This window comes from Salmo trutta, chromosome 24, assembly GCF_901001165.1.
Source record: "Salmo trutta chromosome 24, fSalTru1.1, whole genome shotgun sequence".
Lineage (NCBI taxonomy): Eukaryota > Metazoa > Chordata > Actinopteri > Salmoniformes > Salmonidae > Salmo > Salmo trutta.
In genome coordinates this window covers 32,127,339-32,135,706 of record NC_042980.1, presented here as the reverse complement: position 1 = coordinate 32,135,706, position 8,368 = coordinate 32,127,339, and the positions used below count along the sequence as shown (strand labels likewise).

Below are 8,368 nucleotides of genomic sequence, written 5' to 3'. Positions count from 1 at the left end.
ATAACAATTTAAACGTATATGAACCATTTTGGATGGAGCCCATCAAAATAACTCCACGTCTTCCACGCGAGCGACATGAATCGAGCCACCCCGTCTGCTGGCGCGATGTTTTGACTTTTGAGCAGTGACGTTTGATAGATAAGTATTCGAGAAACTGTTGCCCAATAACTCTGATAGATAAGTATTCGGCAAACTATTGCCAAATAACCCTGTGTAGGTAAGCATCATCTGTTATCATTTGTATATCTAAATCATGTATGCATTATGTAACGTTAGTTAACGTCAGCAGCTGCGTAGTTCAGCCTGGGTTCACGTGCTACTCTACAAGTAAACTCGAAAATGTTCGACATGTTAAATGGTTGAACGCGGCACCTGTGTTAATGTTAATTTTCACAAAGTCTGCTGCCTCAGTATGTATGGTAATTTGCATATACTCCAGAATGTTATGAAGAGTGATCAGATGAATTGCAATTAATTGCTAAGTCCCTCTTTGCCATGCAAATGAACTGAATCCCCCCAAAAACATTTCCATTGCATTTCAGTCCTGCCACAAAAGGATCAGCTGACATCATGTCAGTGATTCTCTCTTTAACACAGGTGTGACTGTTGACGAGGACAAGGCTGGAGATCACTCTGTCATGCTGATTGAGTTCGAATAACAGACTGGAAGCTTCAAAAGGAGGGTGGTGCTTGGAATCATTGTTCTTCCTCTGTCAATCCTGGTTACCTGCAAGGAAACATGTGCCATCATCATTGCTTTGCACAAAAAGGGCTTCACAGGCAAGGATATTGCTGCCAGTAAGAATGCACCTAAATCAACCATTTATTGGATCATCAAGAACTTCAAGGAGAGCGGTTAAATTGTTGTGAAGAAGGCTTCAGGGCGCCCAAGAAAGCCCAGCAAGCTCCAGGACCGTCTCCTAAAGTTGATTCAGCTGCGGGATCGGGGCACCACCAGTACATAGCTTGCTCAGGAATGGCAGCAGGCAGTAAGGTGAAGACTTTTGGAGGATGGCCTGGTGTCAAGAAGGGCAGCAAAGAAGCCACTTCTCTCCAGGAAAAACATCAGGGACAGACTGATATTCTGCAAAAGGTACAGGTATTGGACTGCTGAGGACTGGGTTAAAGTCATTTTCTCTGATGAATCCCCTTTCCGATTGTTTGGGGCATCTGGAAAAAAGCTTGTCCAGAGAAGACAAGGTGAGCTCTACCATCAGTCCTGTGTCATGCCAACAGAAAAGCATCCAGAGACCATTCATGTGTGGGGTTGCTTCTCAGCCAAGGGATTGGGCTCACTCACAATTTTGCCTAAGAACACAGCCATGCATAAAGAATGGTACCAACACTTCCTCCGAGAGCATCTTCTCCCAACCATCCAGGAACAGTTTGGTGACGAACAATGCCTTTTCCAGCATGACGGAGCACCTTGCCATAAGGCAAAAGTGATAACTAAGTGGCTCGGGGAACAAAACATCAATATTTTGGGTCCATGGCCAGGAAACTCCCCAGATCTTAATCCCATTGAGAACTTGTGGTCAATCCTCAAGAGGTGGGTGGACAAACAAAAACCCACACATTCTGACAAACACCAAGACCTCTGCAGAGTGCAGAGGTCTTGAAAAAGAAGGGTCAACAGTGCAAATATTGACTCTTTGCATCAACTTCATGTAATTGTCAATAAAAGCCTTTGACACTTATGAAATGCTTGTAATTATACTTCAGTATTCCATAGTAACATCTGACAAAAATATCTAAAGACACTGAAGCAGCAAACTTTGAAAATAAAAATTTGTGTCATTCTCAAAACTTTTGGCCACGACTGTACAACCTTTAACAAGTCAAACATTTCCGAGTTTCCTTGTTCTGACTATCACTTGAACGCAGCAATAATGACACAAGACTGTCCCAGCCAACACATGAAACTACTTTCCTTCCGTGGTGACATTCTCACATTTCAATACTAACGCTCCATTCCCAGAGATGGCGAAAGGCGAAGAGGTCTGGCTTTCAGCAGACTGACATTTCAACAGATGGCTGCACTTTCTCAAACGGGAATGGTGGTAATATGGCTTTTATCAACATAAAGAGTTAATCTGATGTTGATATGGTGGCATGCATCTTTGCCCTACATGTGGGAAACAGTGACTTCACCATGCATTTTATTGATAGGTAGGGGGATGTCTTCAAGTACAGGCTTCTCACTCTGAGCAGGTCAAATAGATAAGAGCTACATATGGAGTTTAAACTACCATACCGGATGAAAGATAATGTTACTGTCTTGCAGGACCCTACTGTAATATGGAGCCATGAAGGTGTTGTCTTTTACATTACTCTACAAGCAGGTGAAGTTAGACAAATGCCTATCAAGCTCTCTCTGAACTTTATTGGTAAGGATCCCCTCAACAAAGGAAAATATTCATACTAGATTCCCAAACACTATCCAAAGAATGCCTGAATGATCAGTCGGACTCTCCAGGGAGGAGCAAAACCCTGGGGTATTTTGTAGAGGAAGGACGAGTATTTAACGGTGCTCTGATCTTACCTCATGCCTATAGTTCCATCACACCGTGTATATTTGTGATCTCAGCTGAAGAGGTGAACAGTGTGTCGAAATCAACTGTAGTGGCAGCGACCAGTAAAAAGCAGTTGATGTATTTGAAAGGTATGCCAGGTTTCCTTTTGAAGAACCTCACCACATTCAGATGGTCAACACTGGACGGAATGGATGTCTGTTTGCCATCTCTTTCAACCATGGACATGTCTGTGCGGTATGGAAAGATACTTTTCAGGTATTGGAATGCTATTTTGTGAGATCATCATGCTCATTGCTTACTGTGTAAAACTATAATTCTCATGGCCTTGCTCTGTCTCCCTCAGATGTGAGCTCCCTCCATGTGGATGACGTTGTGGGCTGTGGAACAGATCAGATACTGCTGGTCTTTGGAAGCCAGAGCCCTCCTGTGGGTCCAGTGGATCAATACCTCATCACAGATCTCTGCGGGACAACCTATTCTGAGAGACGCTGTACTATTTTGCTCTTCTTTACCAGTCTTATAACACCCTACTTATAACCCAGTTCTGATGTGTGAAGATTGTTGTATGTTTCAGCATGGACAGGAGAGCAGTGAAGGACGGAACACATCTGACACAGCTCAGGAGAACTACCTCCTAACTGTCAAAACTCTACAGGCCAGACTACAAGTACATTGTTACATTAAAGAGAGCAGCATCAAAGCTGTTATTAGTATTTGGGTACTAATGAGAACGTGCCAATTATTAAACGGTTGCAATGTTTGGCGTCTATTGTCCAGATGCAACGATATTCCAGTTTATCCAACATGTTGTTGATACACCCCCCCCCCCCCCGATGTGTTTCAATAGAGTGGCCTGACCTTGCTCCAGGTTCTTCAGAGAGATGTAAGTGTGAAAGAGAGGGTTCTACGCCAGTCAGTCCAAGCCCTTACATTTAGATGTACAGTTGAAGACGGAAGTTTACATACACTTAGGTTGGAGTCATTAAAACTCATTTTTCAACCACTCCACAAATTTCTTGTTAACAAACTATAGCTTTGGCAAGTCGGTTAGGACATCTATTTTGGGCATGACACAAGTCATTTTTCCAACAATTGTTTACAGACAGATTATTTCACTTATAATTCACTGTATCACAATCCCAGTGGGTCAGAAGTTTACATACACTAAGTTGACTGTGCCTTTAAACAGCTTGGAAAAGTCCAGAAATTGATGTCATGGCTTTAGAAGTTTCTGATAGGCTAATTGACATCATTTGAGTCAATTGGAGGTGTACCTGTGTATGTATTTCAAGGCCTACCTTCAAACTCAGTGCCTCTTTGCTTGACATCATGGGAAAATCAAAAGAAATCAGCCAAGACCTCAGAAAAACAATTGTAGACCTCCACAAGTCTGGTTCATCCTTGGGAGCAATTTCCAAATGCCTGAAGGTACCATGTTCATCTGTACAAACAACAGTACGCAAGTATAAACACCATGGGACCACACAGCCATCGTACCGCTCAGGAAGGAGACGCGTTCTATCTCCTAGAGATGAACGTACTTTGGTGCGAAAAGTGCAAATCAATCCCAGAACAACAGCAAAGAACCTTGTGAAGATGCTGGAGGAAACAGGTACAAAGTATCAATATCCACAGCAAAATGTGTCCTATATCGACATCACCTGAAGGCCGCTCAGCAAGGAAGAAGCCACTGCTCCAAAACCGCCATAAAAAAGCCAGACTATGGTTTGCAACTGCACATGGGGACAAAGATTGTACTTTTTGGAGAAATGTCCTCTGGTCTGATGAAACAAAAATAAAACTGTTTGGCCATAATGACCATCATTATGTTTTTGAGGAAAAAGGGGGAGGCTTGCAAGCCGAAGAAGACCATCCCAACCGTGAAGCACGGGGGTGGCAGCATCATGTTGTGGGGGTGCTTTGCTGTAGGGGGGACAGGTGCACTTCACAAAATAGATGGCATCATGAGGGAGGAAAATTATATGGATATATTGAAGCAACATCTCAAGACATCAGTCAGGAAGTTAAAGCTTGGTCGCAAATGGGTCTTCCAAATGGACAATTACCCCAAACATACTTCCAAAGTTGTGGCAAAATGGCTTAAGGACAACAAAGTCAAGGTATTGGAGTGACCTGACCTCAAACCTATAGAACATTTGTGGCCAGAACTGAAAAACCAGACTCAGTTACACCAGCTCTGTCAGGAGGAAATGGCCAAAATTCACCAAACTTATTGTTGGAAGCTTGTGGAAGGCTACCCAAAACGTTTGACCCAAGTTAAACAATTTAAAGGCAATGCTACCAAATACTATTTTGAGTGCATGTAAACTTCTGACCCACTGGGAATGTGATGAAAGAAATAAAAGCTGAAGTAAATCATTCTCTCTACTATTATTCTGACATTTCACATTCTTAAAATGAAGTGGTGATCCCAACTGACCTAAGACAGGGAATTGTTACTAGGATTAAATGTCAGGAATTGTGAAAAACTGAGATTAAATGTATTTGGCTAAGGTGTATGTAAACTTCTGACTTCAACTGTAAGTAACTGTTATCATATTGGTGTTGATGGTAGTCTCTGATCCTCTCTAACAGGAAGGACTTGTTTCTCTATGGGATGAGGATGGCAAGTCAGAGGCTGAGGTAACAGATGAGAAGATGCAGGTTATACCTTCAATTAGGGCTATTGCGGTGACTGTATTACTGCCACACCCGCGTTCACGAGTCATGAAGGCAGTCAAATTCCAGGTGACCGTTTAGTCATGGTAATTAGGCTTTTCCAATCTCTGATGCTGCTGCTGGTCATTATTAGCCTACCAAACTTGATAACTGTCTGATACTCAGCACTCTATTGTCCCTCTAATCACTCTGACATTAATGCAAATGTAATTGAAAATCTAATCAAACACTTCATGAGCTAATGTTGTGCAACATTTCTATAGGCAATGCATTTGCGTGAGAAAACAGGGTGATGGCTAAAAGAAGGAGGATCCCATCAGCTTTCTATAGACTAAGCCTAATATATTTATTTCTCAACTTTCCTAATATTAAGCACATTGTTTATCTTTACAACAGGAGTATAGCCTACCTGGCTTGTTTGAAAATGAACCACAGGAAACGCATCCTCCATTCGCTATTTAAGTGCATAGATGACTTTTTTTTCTGCTGCCCCTGTTTCGAGAAAGGTGCATGATAATGGTCCATTCTAAAGCAAAACAAATTTCACACATATTATTTAGCTTATGTAAAGAAAATATTAAATCAAGAATAGTCTGATGGGTGACAATATTAGCCTATCACTTGTGAATTATATATTATCACTTGTGAGTTATTATTATATTTTTATTTCACCTTTATTTAACCAGGTAGGCTAGTTGAGAAGAAGTTCTCATTTACAACTGCGACCTGGCTAAGATAAAGCAAAGCAGTGCGACACAAACACCAACACAGAGTTACACATGGAATTAACAAAACATACAGTCAATAACACAATAGAGGAAAAAAGGATATATACAGGCAATAAATAGGTCATAGTGGCGAAATAATTACAATTTAGCAATTAAACGCTGGAGTGATAGAGACTGGAGTGATAGATGTGCAGAAGATGAATATGCAAGTAGAGATACTGGGGTGCAAAGGAGCAAAAATAAATAAATAACACTATGGGGATGAGGTAGTTGGATGGGCTATTTACAGATGGGCTATGTACAGGTGCAGTGATCTGTGAGCTGCTCTGGCAGCTGGTGCTTAAAGCTAGTGAGGGAGATATGGGTCTCCAGCTTCAGTGATTTTTGCAATTCGTTCCAGTCATTGGCAGCAGAGAACTGGAAGGAAAGGCAGCCAAAGGAGGAATTGGCTTTGGGGGTGACCAGTTAAATATGTACCTGCTGGAGCGTGTGCTACGGGTGGGTGCTGCTACCAGTGAGCTGAGATAAGGCAGGCTTTACCTAGCAAAGACTTATAGATGACCTGGAGCCAGTGGGTTTGGCGACGAATATGAAGCGAGGGCCAGCCAACGAGAGCATACAGATCGCAGTGGTGGGTAGTATAGGGGGCTTTGGTGACAAAACGGATGGCACTGTGATAGACTGCATCCAATTTGCTGAGTAGAGTGTTGGAAGCTATGTTGTATATTATATCGCCAAAGTCAAGGATTGGTAGGATAGTCAGTTTTACGAGGGTATGTTTGGAAGCATGAGTGAAGGATGCTTTGTTGCGAAATAGGAAGCCGATTCATTTAAGAAACCAAGGCTGTTGAGTCTGCCGATAAGAATGTGGTGATTGACAGAGTCGAAAGCCTTGGCCAAGTCTATGAATACGGCTGCCCAGTATTATCTGTTATCGATGGAGGTTATGATATCGTTAATGACCTTGAGCGTGGCTGAGGTGCACCCATGACCAGCTCGGAAACCAGATTGCAGAGCGGAGAGGATAAAGTGGGATTAGAAATGGTCGGTGATCTGTTTGTTAACTTGGCTTTCGAAGACCTTTGAAAAGCAGGGTAGGATAGATATAGGTCTGTAGCGGTTTGGATCTAGAGTGTCTCCCCCTTTTGAAGAGGGGGAAGACTGCGGCAGCTTTCCAGTCTTTGGGGATCTCAGACGATACAAATGAGAGGTTTGACAGGCTAGTAATAGGGGTTGCAACAATTTCTCTCTGATAATTTTAGAAAGAGAGGGTCCAGATTGTCTAGTCCTGCTGATTAGTAAGGGTCCAGATTTTGCAGCTCTTTCAGAACATCAGCAATCTGGATTTGGGTGAAGGAGAAATGGGGGAGGCTTGGGCAAGTTGCTGTGGGGTGTGCAGGGCTGTAGGGGTGGCCAGGTGGAAAGCGTGGCCAGCCGTAGAAAAATGCTTATTGAAATTCTCAATTATCGTGGATTTATCGGTGGTGACAGTATTTCCTAGCCTCAGTGCAGTGGGCAGCTGGGAGGAGGTGCATTTATTCTCCATGGACTTTACAGTGTCCCAGAACGTTTTGGAATTTGTGATGCAGGCACAATGATGAATGATGCACCGCATAAGAAACTGCCTTTCTTTCTTTGCGACATTTTCTAATCATTGTCGCACACCTCATGTAGCCTAGACCATAGACCTATATGTTTTGGTAAGGTTTGTATCACAACTAAAGTGTCCAAATAACTTATTAAAATTAAGCACATTAATCCGCTTTACAAGGGTTTTAGAGCCTAACATGGCATACATAAGCAGTGCGTGAGTTTCAAGTTTGGGGAAGAAAATTTTCACCATAAAAATGCACCTTTATAATAAAAGCATTACATGCATAATCGCATTTGCAGTCACTTTTGATAATGGTGTTTTCCCACTAATGGAACATTCATGCTTATAGCCTACTGCCATGTGAACATTGCTGCGTGAAGAAATAGCCTAATAGTTTATCAACATTTTAAGATAAACTTTCTGATCTGTTGCGTCATCCATATTGGGTCAAAAACTTTTTTTTGATGCTAGTGTTTGTATTAAATTGTGATCTATTGCACCCCACAAGTGTCCCAGACTACATTTGGAATATTTATTTATTGCACAGAATAGATCGACTTTTGTACTATGGGGGATGGTAGATTGACATAGGCTAGGGCTTTTGCTGTTCGTTAGGCCTACTCATCTTGTTGGCTGACGAAAAGTAAATGTGGACAGTTCTTCCAGTATCTTCAATATGCACCTCGAAATTGGATAAGGACGCGCGCTGTTGCGTCCCCGATGTGTCTGTCTTCACTTGTAGCCTTAGGGTCTTTCTCAATCACGTGATGGAGAGACATGAGTGAGAGGCGCTTCGGATTGCGCAGCACTCAGGGAGAAGGGCACAACGCAGC

The 8,368-nt window shown here is 42.4% G+C and overlaps 1 long non-coding RNA gene across 2 annotated transcripts; it reads left to right on the top strand.

The window, feature by feature from the left end:
• The first annotated feature begins 12 nt into the window (after positions 1-12).
• LOC115161121 (uncharacterized) lies at positions 13-3,294 on the top strand. Of its 2 annotated transcripts, XR_003869181.1 has the most exons (3): positions 13-217; positions 1,979-2,789; positions 2,878-3,294. It is a non-coding gene; the product is annotated as an uncharacterized LOC115161121 (long non-coding RNA). The 2 variants fall into 2 exon arrangements; XR_003869180.1 differs by lacking the exon at positions 13-217 and having other exon boundaries at positions 1,776-2,789.
• The last annotated feature ends 5,074 nt before the right edge of the window (positions 3,295-8,368 follow it).